This window comes from Nuphar pumila, chromosome 12 (assembly GCF_984573655.1).
Source record: "Nuphar pumila chromosome 12, dmNupPumi1.hap1.1, whole genome shotgun sequence".
Classification (NCBI taxonomy): Eukaryota; Viridiplantae; Streptophyta; class Magnoliopsida; order Nymphaeales; family Nymphaeaceae; genus Nuphar; species Nuphar pumila.
In genome coordinates, this window is record NC_143260.1 from 74,926,667 (window position 1) to 74,936,926 (window position 10,260).

Below are 10,260 nucleotides of genomic sequence, written 5' to 3' on the forward strand. Positions count from 1 at the left end.
CCTCACGGTGTGAAACAACTACGTTATCAGCATTAAAACCCATCTATCAAGCACAGGTAGAAGGAACACAGAAGAACAAAGAAGAAAGAAAAATACAAGGGAGAAGAAGAAGAAGAAGAAGAAGGCGGAGGAGCAAAAAAAAGAAGAAGAAGTTGCGCTGCCGCAGAAAAGAGGAAGAGAGGTTAAATAGATTAGGGTTTTAGATATGGACAATGGGTCGGGTAGGGTTTTACATAGAATAGGGTTTTACACAAATCTATATTAGGGTTTTACATAGAATAGGGTTTTACACACGTGTACACAAATTGATACAACGTTTAGACTTAGTAAAGTACAAATTGATTTACAACTTGATAACTATTAAAAAGTTGTGAATCGCGATCATTGTTATATAGAAGAAGTGTTCTATCACGGTTTGTACAGCAACAAACATTAAGTTAAAGTTGCAAATCGTTATCACTATTTTATAGAAAAAGTGTTCTATCAAGTTGTGTACAGCAACAGACCTAAATCGTTAACGATTTGTCCTATAGTGATTTTTGTTTACCAGCTTTGTCTATGTGAACGATATCCTATCACGATTTGCTTTTATGAGTGTTTTCTACGTGAATGATATGTCGTATCACGATTTACCTAATGACTGATTCATAAAAGGTGGAAAAGAAATAGCTTTAAACAAATCGACACAATGTTTAGACTTACTAAAGAACAAATCAACACGATGTTTAGGGTTTAGGGTTTCGGGGTTCGGAGTTATGGTCTAGGTTTTAGGGTTTAAGGTTAAGGGTTTAGTAATTTATTAAGGGTTTAGGGTTTAATAATTTATTAAGGGTTTAGGGTTTAGCGTTAGAGTTTAGTAAGATATTAAGGGTTTAGGGTTTAGGTTTAGGTTTAGGGTTTAGGGTTTAGAGGTTTAGAGGTTTAGGGTTTAGGGTTTAGGGTTTAGGGTCAGGGTTTAGGGGTTATGGTTTAGGGTTAGGGTTTATGATTTAGGGTTTTGGGAAAAGGGTTTAGGGTTTAGGGTTTAGGGTTCAGGGTTTCAGGTTTAGGGGTTATGGTTTAGGGTTAGTGTTTAGGGTTTAGGGTTTAGGGTTTAGGGTTTAGAGGTTATGGTTTAGGGTCAGGGTTTAGGGGTTAGGGGTTATGGTTTAGGGTTTAGGGTTTATGATTTAAGGTTTGCGGTTTAGGGTTTATGATTTAGGGTTTAGGGGTTAGTATTTAGGGTTAGTGTTTATGGTTTAGGGTTAGGGTTTAGGGTTTAAGGCGTAGGGTTTAGTAATATATTAAGGGTTTAGTGTTTGCCGTTGGGGTGTAGTAAGATATTTAGGCTTTAGGGTTAGGGTTTATGGTTTAGGGGTTATGGTTTAGGGTCCGGGTTTATGGTTTAGGGTTTATGATTTAATGTTTAGGGTTTAGGGTTTATGATTAGGGTTTAGGGTAAAGGGTTTAGGGTTTCGGGAAAAGGGTTTAGGGTTTAGGGTTCAGGGTTTCAGGTTTAGGGGTTATGGTTTAGGGTTAGTGTTTAGGGTTTAGGGTTAGGGTTTAGGGTTAGGGTTTAGGGTTTAGTAATATATTAAGGGTTTAATGTTTGTCGTTAGGGTTTAGTAAGATATTTAGGGTTTAGGGTTTATGATTTAGGGTTTATGGTTTATGGTTTATGGTTTATGGTTTATGGTTTATGGTTTATGGTTTATGGTTTATGGTTTATGGTTTATGGTTTATGGTTTATGGTTTATGGTTTATGGTTTATGGTTTATGGTTTATGGTTTATGGTTTGTGGTTAGACATTTGTAGTATGTAATTGAAACCTGTGCGTGAGGAATAACAATTGTAGGGACATGAGGTGGCTATTTGCATGTTCAAATAATTGCTCCTTTAGCGATTTCTATGAAAATCACTTTAAAGCATCGTACCTGTAATTAAATAGTTGTCACGTGAATCACTATCATCAACAATTATAAATGGCTATTGCATCAAACGTATAAATCATTTCTAATTTAAATGTATAAATCGATGTATAAATCGCACACTTCATAAGTACATATTGTTGTAACGTTTGGGCTTCAACAGTAAACCTCATTGTACGATTTAGCAAACTTGAGTACAAATCTTGGTAACTTTATATATCATAAATTGCTATTGCGTTAAATGTATAAATCGTTACTGCTTTAAACATATAAATCATAAATCGTGTTGATTTGGATTTGTTACCAAAATATGTGTCATTCAATATCTGATGGATCAGGCTTCGCGATTTGTATTTATGATTTATGAAGTTACCACGATTGCTGTTGTCTAGGGTTTGTGAGGCATAACAGTACTTACATTTATCGTATCGATTTGTAATATAAATAAGTGATTATGCTGAATTGTCTTATCGATTTGTATTATATTATGTGATATGTACATCGATGAGTGTATTCAAATCATTGCCCAGTTAGCGATTTCGATTGAAGTTGTTGCACATTATTTGAAGTATGAATCATTATAAATAGATATTATGTGTTTGCTAGTGTCAATTGGTTGCTCTTTTGAAATGATATTTTTAAAACAATGATTTTCAATAAAACTTTGGAAAATCGTCAACCAAAAAGTATAAAAACCGACTTTCCACAAAGTGGTAAGTACGGGTCGAATCCTCAGGGAACAGGAATTACTCAAAATATTTCTCAAAATTTAATTTAGTAATTATAAATGTCAATCTACAATTACACAGCTAATTAAAATACAATTAATCACTAAAAAGATTGAAAAAGCAATCTAATCTTCTGTTGCACACCAAGGGTATTTTGGTCCTTTCGCCGATTAGACAATCTTCACACTTGGACAATGAACCCTGGAAAAACGAATATGCCTTTTCAACCTAAAAACAAAGGAAAATGCAAAGTTAGTATTTTATTCTAAGAATGAAAACTATAAAGGAAACTAAGTCTAATTTTTAAGAAATTAATAAAACTAAATTTAATTATCAGAAAATAATTAAATAAACTATTAAACTAATCCTAAAATTAACTAAACTAAGTCTAACAATGTTGTATGATGCAGATGTTGCTCCTAAGATGCAGAAAATACTGAAAACAGTCCTAGAATGCTGAAACTAAAGAAATTACAAATATGCCCCTAACTAGTGTAAAATAGAGTTCTGACAGGTTGTCGGAAAACCACTGCTTAACAGAGCAAACAAGGTCCGATTTTCCTGAAATTTGTTCTGTTCAGTAACTGACAGATTAAATAATCTGACAGTTTTTATAGAATAAAAAAATGATATCTGGAACTCCAGATATAAGCGTTTCAAAACTGGGAAAAATCAGGATATCGAAAGTCCCGAAATTTAAAAACCAGAAAAAGCGGTTTTCACAAAAAGCTTAAAAATCAGACCAAACTAACTCGGATCGAGCTGAAATTTGGTCTGCAGTTAGCTAACACGTTGATAAAGTGAATAGAAAAAGAATTTTTTAAAAACTTGGAATTTTTGCACATGAAATTACGACAATGCGATGGGGCAAAAATCAGGTTTTTCTTTCAATACACTATTCACTCTATGAATCTATTTTAAACACTATGAATGTAATCTAAATGTAATGCAGATTTAAATGACCCTAATAGACAGATGATATGCTGATATTAACTACGATGAAGCTAAATGCAATCTAAATGAAATATGATATGCATTTTATGACTATAAACTAAATGAGCTAATAATGCAAATATAACTAAGGTACTAAAACATGCATTTAACTATATGACTAAGTAATGCACTAAATATAAACTAAATGCAACAGAACTATCTAAATTAATACTATATAAAAAAATTAACAATCACACGTTAAACTAACAATGATAAACTTTAACTAAAACGATTAAGTAAGTAACTACACTAGTTATTCTAAAGGCAATATGAATTAAATCTAAAGGGAATGAGGCCACTAAAGAACAAAAAGGTGCAGATTAACAATAAGACTAGGGTCGACTAGGGTTGACTCAGCTAGGCTCAGTTGACTTAGGTAGACTCGGTCTTGGCTTAGCTAGGGTTGGTTTGGGTTAGGTACATGACTCCTCTACTAAGTCAATTAGATTGACTAGGTTAGGTTAGGAGAGGTAGACTCGATTGACTTAAGGTTGGGTTAGGTTTGATCTAGGACTTGACTTAGACTAGGTTGTGACTCGGACTAGGTTTGACTTAGCTAACTAGGTTTGGTTGACTCAACTAGGTTTGGTTTTGACTAGGTTATGTTAGGTTTGACTCAACTAATTAGGTCAACTAAATTGACTAGGTTGAACCCTATTTAAGACATATCTAATTCTGGAATTAATTCACATCTAACACTACAACAAAGCAGTAGATTAGCGACGACCACATTCCGTCGCTAACATGGTTAGCGACGGATTAGCGACAACGAGGCGACAATATGCTTACGTCGTGAATATTTCGATGCTAACTGGCGACGGAATTATTCTGTCGTCAGGTCCGTCGCTAATTGCGATGGAATAACGAGCGCTATATTCTGTCGCCAATCCGCCGGTACTAAACGGCGACCACGGCTTGGCGACGGATTTAATTCCGTCGCTAGATTAATATGTATAGCGATGGAATCATCCGTCGCAAACACGAAAAAAAATCAAAAAAAAAATTATTTAAAAATTTATATTTCCTGTACAATTTCTATTTCCTGTACAATTTATATTTCCTGTAAATAAAAAACAAACCACACAAAAAAATTCATATAACAAGTATCTACAATAATTAATCATTCCACCTTAAAATTAAGAAGTTTAATTATTTACAATTCAACAATTACATTTAGGAAAAATAAAAAAAATAGAACTTCTTCAACACAGTCCTCTAATCATCGCCAAGATTTTGTGCGTCTTCTTGTTCATTGTCTTTATCTGTCCCTTCAGCTCCACTATCCTGATTATCGCTAGCAGCCTACACAAGAAAAGAACAATCAGTATTGATAAACAAAATATAATGAAATAAATTACACACTATATGTGATTCTATCATGTGCTCATGTGTGATCTAAGGCAATAAAAAAACTCTATATGTGATTCTATCATGCTCATATGTGTGCTAAGGCAGTCAAAAAATTGAATATGTGATTATAGCATGTTCATATGTGTTCTAAGGCATCTAAAAAAACTCTATATGTGATTCTACCATGCTCAGATGTGCTATAAGGCAGGCAAAAAACTATATATGTGATTCGATCATGCTCGTATGTGTGCTAAGGCAGTAAAAAAATTGAATATGTGAATATAGCATGCTCATATGTGCTCTAAGGCAGGCAAAGCCAAAAATTTTATATGTGATTCTATCATAAATGATATATAACATGTTCATATGTGTTCTAAGGCAGTTAAAAAACTCTATATGTTATTATAGCATGCTCATATGTGTGCTAAGGCAGTCAAAAAATAGAATATGTGATTATAATATACTCATATGTGTTCTTAGGCAGTCAAAAAACTGAATATGTGATTATAGCATGCTCATATGTGTTCTAATGCAGTCAAAAAAACTTTATATGTGATTCTATCATGCTCATATGTGCTCTAAGGCAGACAAAAAGTTAAATATATATATATGTGATTCTATCATGCTCATATGTGTGCTAAGGCAGTCAAAAAATTGAATATGTGATTATAGCATGTTTATATGTGTTCTAAGGCATATAAAAAAACTCTATATGTGATTCTACCATGCTCAGATGTGCTTTAAGGCAGGCAAAAACTATATATGTGATTCGATCATGCTCGTATGTGTGCTAAGGCAGTAAAAAAATTGAATATGTGAATATAGCATGCTCATATGTGCTCTAAGGCAGGCAAAGCAACTTTATATGTGATTCTATCATGCTCATATGTGTGCTAAGGCAGTAAAAAAATTGAATATGTGATTATAGCATGTTCATATGTGTTCTAAGGCATCTAGAAAAACTCTATATGTGATTCTACCATGCTCAGATGTGCTTTAAGACAGTCAAAAACTATATATGTGATTATACCTGAGAGGGACCTGGAATCGAAGATCCCCTATCCTGAACAGCGGCCTTGATCTCATTTCGGAGAAAGGGGGCGACGGTGTATTGGAAGTAGTTATTCAGTGATTCATTAATGATCTCGCGTACATCATCACCGAAAAGAATAGTCGGCTGCTTGGAGCTTATGTCGGCGCAAGAAGTCGGTGAGCCGTAACTGGAAGAACCAATAACTGGTGAAGTGTTCATATTACTCCCAAACCCGAACATGCAACCTTTTTTGGGTTCACCTGCTGCAGTCACCCATGCTGTAGGATCAAATGATGGATGCTGAGTAGCGTCTTCGCCATATCGCACTACCATCTGTTGCTCATATGCCTCCTACAAAATAATGTTTAAAGTATTCATTAATAATTAATGATAACATTATGATAACTTGCATATATATTGCAATGATTATTAATAGAATTAATACATACTGTTGTCGTTCTCGCCTTCTCTGATACGAAGACTCCCGTGGTCTTCCGTTTATGTGTTTCTACAAACACATCCTTATATGGTACACTGCCTCCTTTTTCTGCTTCCTGCGAAGTTAAATGACAAAAGATTTAGTACACAAGTTTGCAACAATACTTATAAAATTAATATTATATATTGATGAGTTACCATTTTCTTTAGGTGGCTCCCAAATGTCTTAGATCCATCTGTGTGTAGATGGGCTTCGGGCATCTTCGATCGATTTTGTGAAGCCTTCGCAGAGCGATTTTTAAATGCATCTCCCGCCCACTTATCGCACATTTCATCTCAGTAATCTCTCCTGATAGTAATAGGACCATGGCCCTTCCACAGTAATGGATCATCTACTACGCCAGATGCTTTTTTTGCTGCAGTCTTCATAGTGTGCAGCATGTCTGCAAATCGATTGGCAGCCACCTTCTGCCACACCTTCCTTGCATCATTTTCTTCCACCGTAGTTACAAAGCGATTCGAAGCCTACAAATATTTTCAGAAAGTTAGTAGACATTGCTTAAATAAATTAAATATGAAACACATTAACTATGAGGAACAACTGTATACCATGAATGAGCACCACAATCTGTCTAGCACCTCCTTTGGGTACTCTTTCCATTGAGCAACTGGTCCTGGTAGATGTTGAAGAAGTGAATTCCTAATCTCCCGTACTATTTCTTGTGGCTCAAACCTCGTGTTGCACATGAATTGTTACACAGTAAATATCAATATAAAATATTTAAAAGATATGCAATAATTGAAAACAAAATACTTACGGTCGATTATCGATATACACTATTCGAATGAGTCTTCTTGTGCCAGCCTGAGAAGACCATGTTTCCTGTGTTGGCTGTTGACTTGTGCGATCAACTGGTGTAGGTGGGTCGTGTACAGGCGCAACATCATCTGTAAAAAAATACATTAGAAATTCTCAGAATGTGTATTTGAACTAATCAAGCATCTAATTAGTTATATGATATACCTATCACAGGAGCCCGTGAAGATGAAGGTTGAGCCTGGCTACTACTGGATGAGCGACCACTATAACCTCCACGAACCATATTCTAACAAATAACATATGTCATACAATACATTCAAATAATTCACATCAAGTATTACAATGCATTCAAGTCATTCACATCAAGCATTGCAATGCATTCAAATAATTCAAATCATTGACATCAAGTATTGCACTAATTCGAATCATTCGTATCAAGTATTACAATACATTCAAATAAAATTTTTAATCATTCACACCAAGTATTGCAATACAACTCACATCAAGTATTACAATGCATTTAAATAGAGGTTTGTAGTATAAGATTTTGCTCACTAGCTTGAGAATTCTTCCTCGTCACTAGTTTGACTTTCTTCTTCTTCTTCTTCTTCTTCTTCTTCTTCTTCTTCTTCTTCTTCTTCTTCTTCTTCTTCTTCTTCTTCATTGTTTGCCCATCCACTTGGTACATCATTTGGATCACATTCCTCTATGAATGTTTCATCAGCCAATGGAGATATGACATGCATATCATGCGCAACATCGTGACCATAAGCGAAGTCACAGACATCATCTGATTGATAGTAATCACTGTCTTCAGCTAACTCATCTTCCTGTAACTGATCATACTCGGGGTATAGTTTGGATTTCACCTTGCAAACTGCCCACCATTCATTTCTATCTGACTTTTTTATACTCGGATATGAAGTATAATAAACTTGTTGAGCTTGCGAGGCTAATATGAATGGTTCATATGTTCCAAACCTGGATTTATGATTCACCTCCACAATGCCTGAAGCTTTGTCGAGTCTTGTTGCAGTTGGATCAAACCAATGACACTTGAATACCGTAACCCTGTTATTCATGCCTAAGTAAGTCAACTCCATTATTTCCTCTATAACACTGTAGTAATCATGTTCATTTTCACCGTAGCTGCTACCCTTGACATACACGCCACTATTTATCGTTGATTTGTTTATACCGTAGTCTTTTGTATGGAATTGATAACCATTTACGATATACCCGTTGTAGCATTGCACAACTTTGGTCAGACCATTTTCTAAATCACATATTCCTTGATCTTTAACATCACCATTGCGAACCTACGCACAAACATAAACAATGATTGTGATCACGATCAATTAAGTAACTTAGTGTTGTTTATAAGTACAAAATTTATGTTAGCTTCTTTACCAACTGTTTCAACCACTCCACAAACTTAGTTTCACGTTCTTTTTGTACTTCTGCATCAGTGAGATGTGAAACTTCGTTTCGCAACTCCAGATCAAATCGTCTGCAAACCACAAATACTTATATTACCGAGTCATGTATCCACATATAGAACATAAAAGGATTTATAATTGAGTTGCATATACATATACTTACTCGATGTATGGGTCGATAGCTGAGCAATTAAAAAGAATATAGATGTGTGCTGCATCTTGCTCTCGATCTGTCAATAGCCTTGATCGGCAACTACCAAATGCATGCCCAAGTGGTTGAAATGTCGACAGCTTGTCAGCTATAGTTACTTGTTCTCCATCATCGTTATGGGGCGGGCATGTGTAACGTGTTGGAATATGAGGTTCGAAGTACATAGATGAGAAATTTGAAATCTCTTCTAAAGTGTATGTCTCACAAATAGAGCCTTCTACTCTTGCTTTATTACGAACCTTTTTTTTTAGGTCGAACATGCATCTGACAAGAATATACATTTCAAATTTTAAATATCTGTCATTAAAGAGACAAATATAAAAAAACATATACCTTTCAAATGGGTACATCCATCGATATTGCACAGGGCCACCAACCCTTAGTTCATATGGCAGATGTATGATCAAATGTTCCATAACATCGAAAAATGCTGGCGGAAATATCTTTTCTAACAGACAAACAGTGGTGATGACAGAGTCCTCGAGATTCTTTACATCTGATACAATGACCTCCGATGCGCACAATGTTCTGAAAAATCCGCTCAACTCAGACAATACCCCCCATATAGGTTTGTCTAACATATCATGGAATGCTAGGAGTATCAATCGTTGCATAAAGATATGACAATCATGGCTCTTCAACCCATATAATTGTCCATCGTCAATCTTCACAGCCCGAGCAATGTTAGAGACATATCCATCTGGAAATCTCAGTTGTCTCAACCATTGACATACATGTTTTATTTGATCAGGTCCGAGCACGTACTTCGCCTTTGGTTTCAGTACTTTGCCATTATACTCTTTGAGTTCCAATTCTGGTCTTTTACATATTAATTTTAAATCCATACGGGCCTTCGGATTATCCTTCGTTTTTCCTTTAATATTCATTACTGTATTGAACACATTATCAAACACATTTTTCTCTACATGCATCACATCCAAATTATGTCGTATCAATAGGGTCGGCCAATACGGTAGTTCCCAAAAAATAGATTTTTTCGTCCAATTGTGTTCCTTCCCAAATCCACGGAAGGGTGTAGGACTGCGGGCATCTGTTAATACATCTGGAAAGTATCACAATCTTCTTAAAATCTCTATGCCAGACAATCTTGAGGATGGACCTTCCGTTTCAGTTGTGCCTGCTGTAAATGCATTCTTTTGACGTCAGAACGGATGATCGCTGGGTAGAAATCGACGATGGCAATCAAACCAGCAAGGCTTCCTTCCATGCCTCAATCTAAAAGCTTTGGAATCCTCCATGCAGTACGGACAAGCCAACCTCCCATGTGTGCTCCAACCAGATAACATGCCATATGCAGGGAAGTCATTGATTGTCCATAGA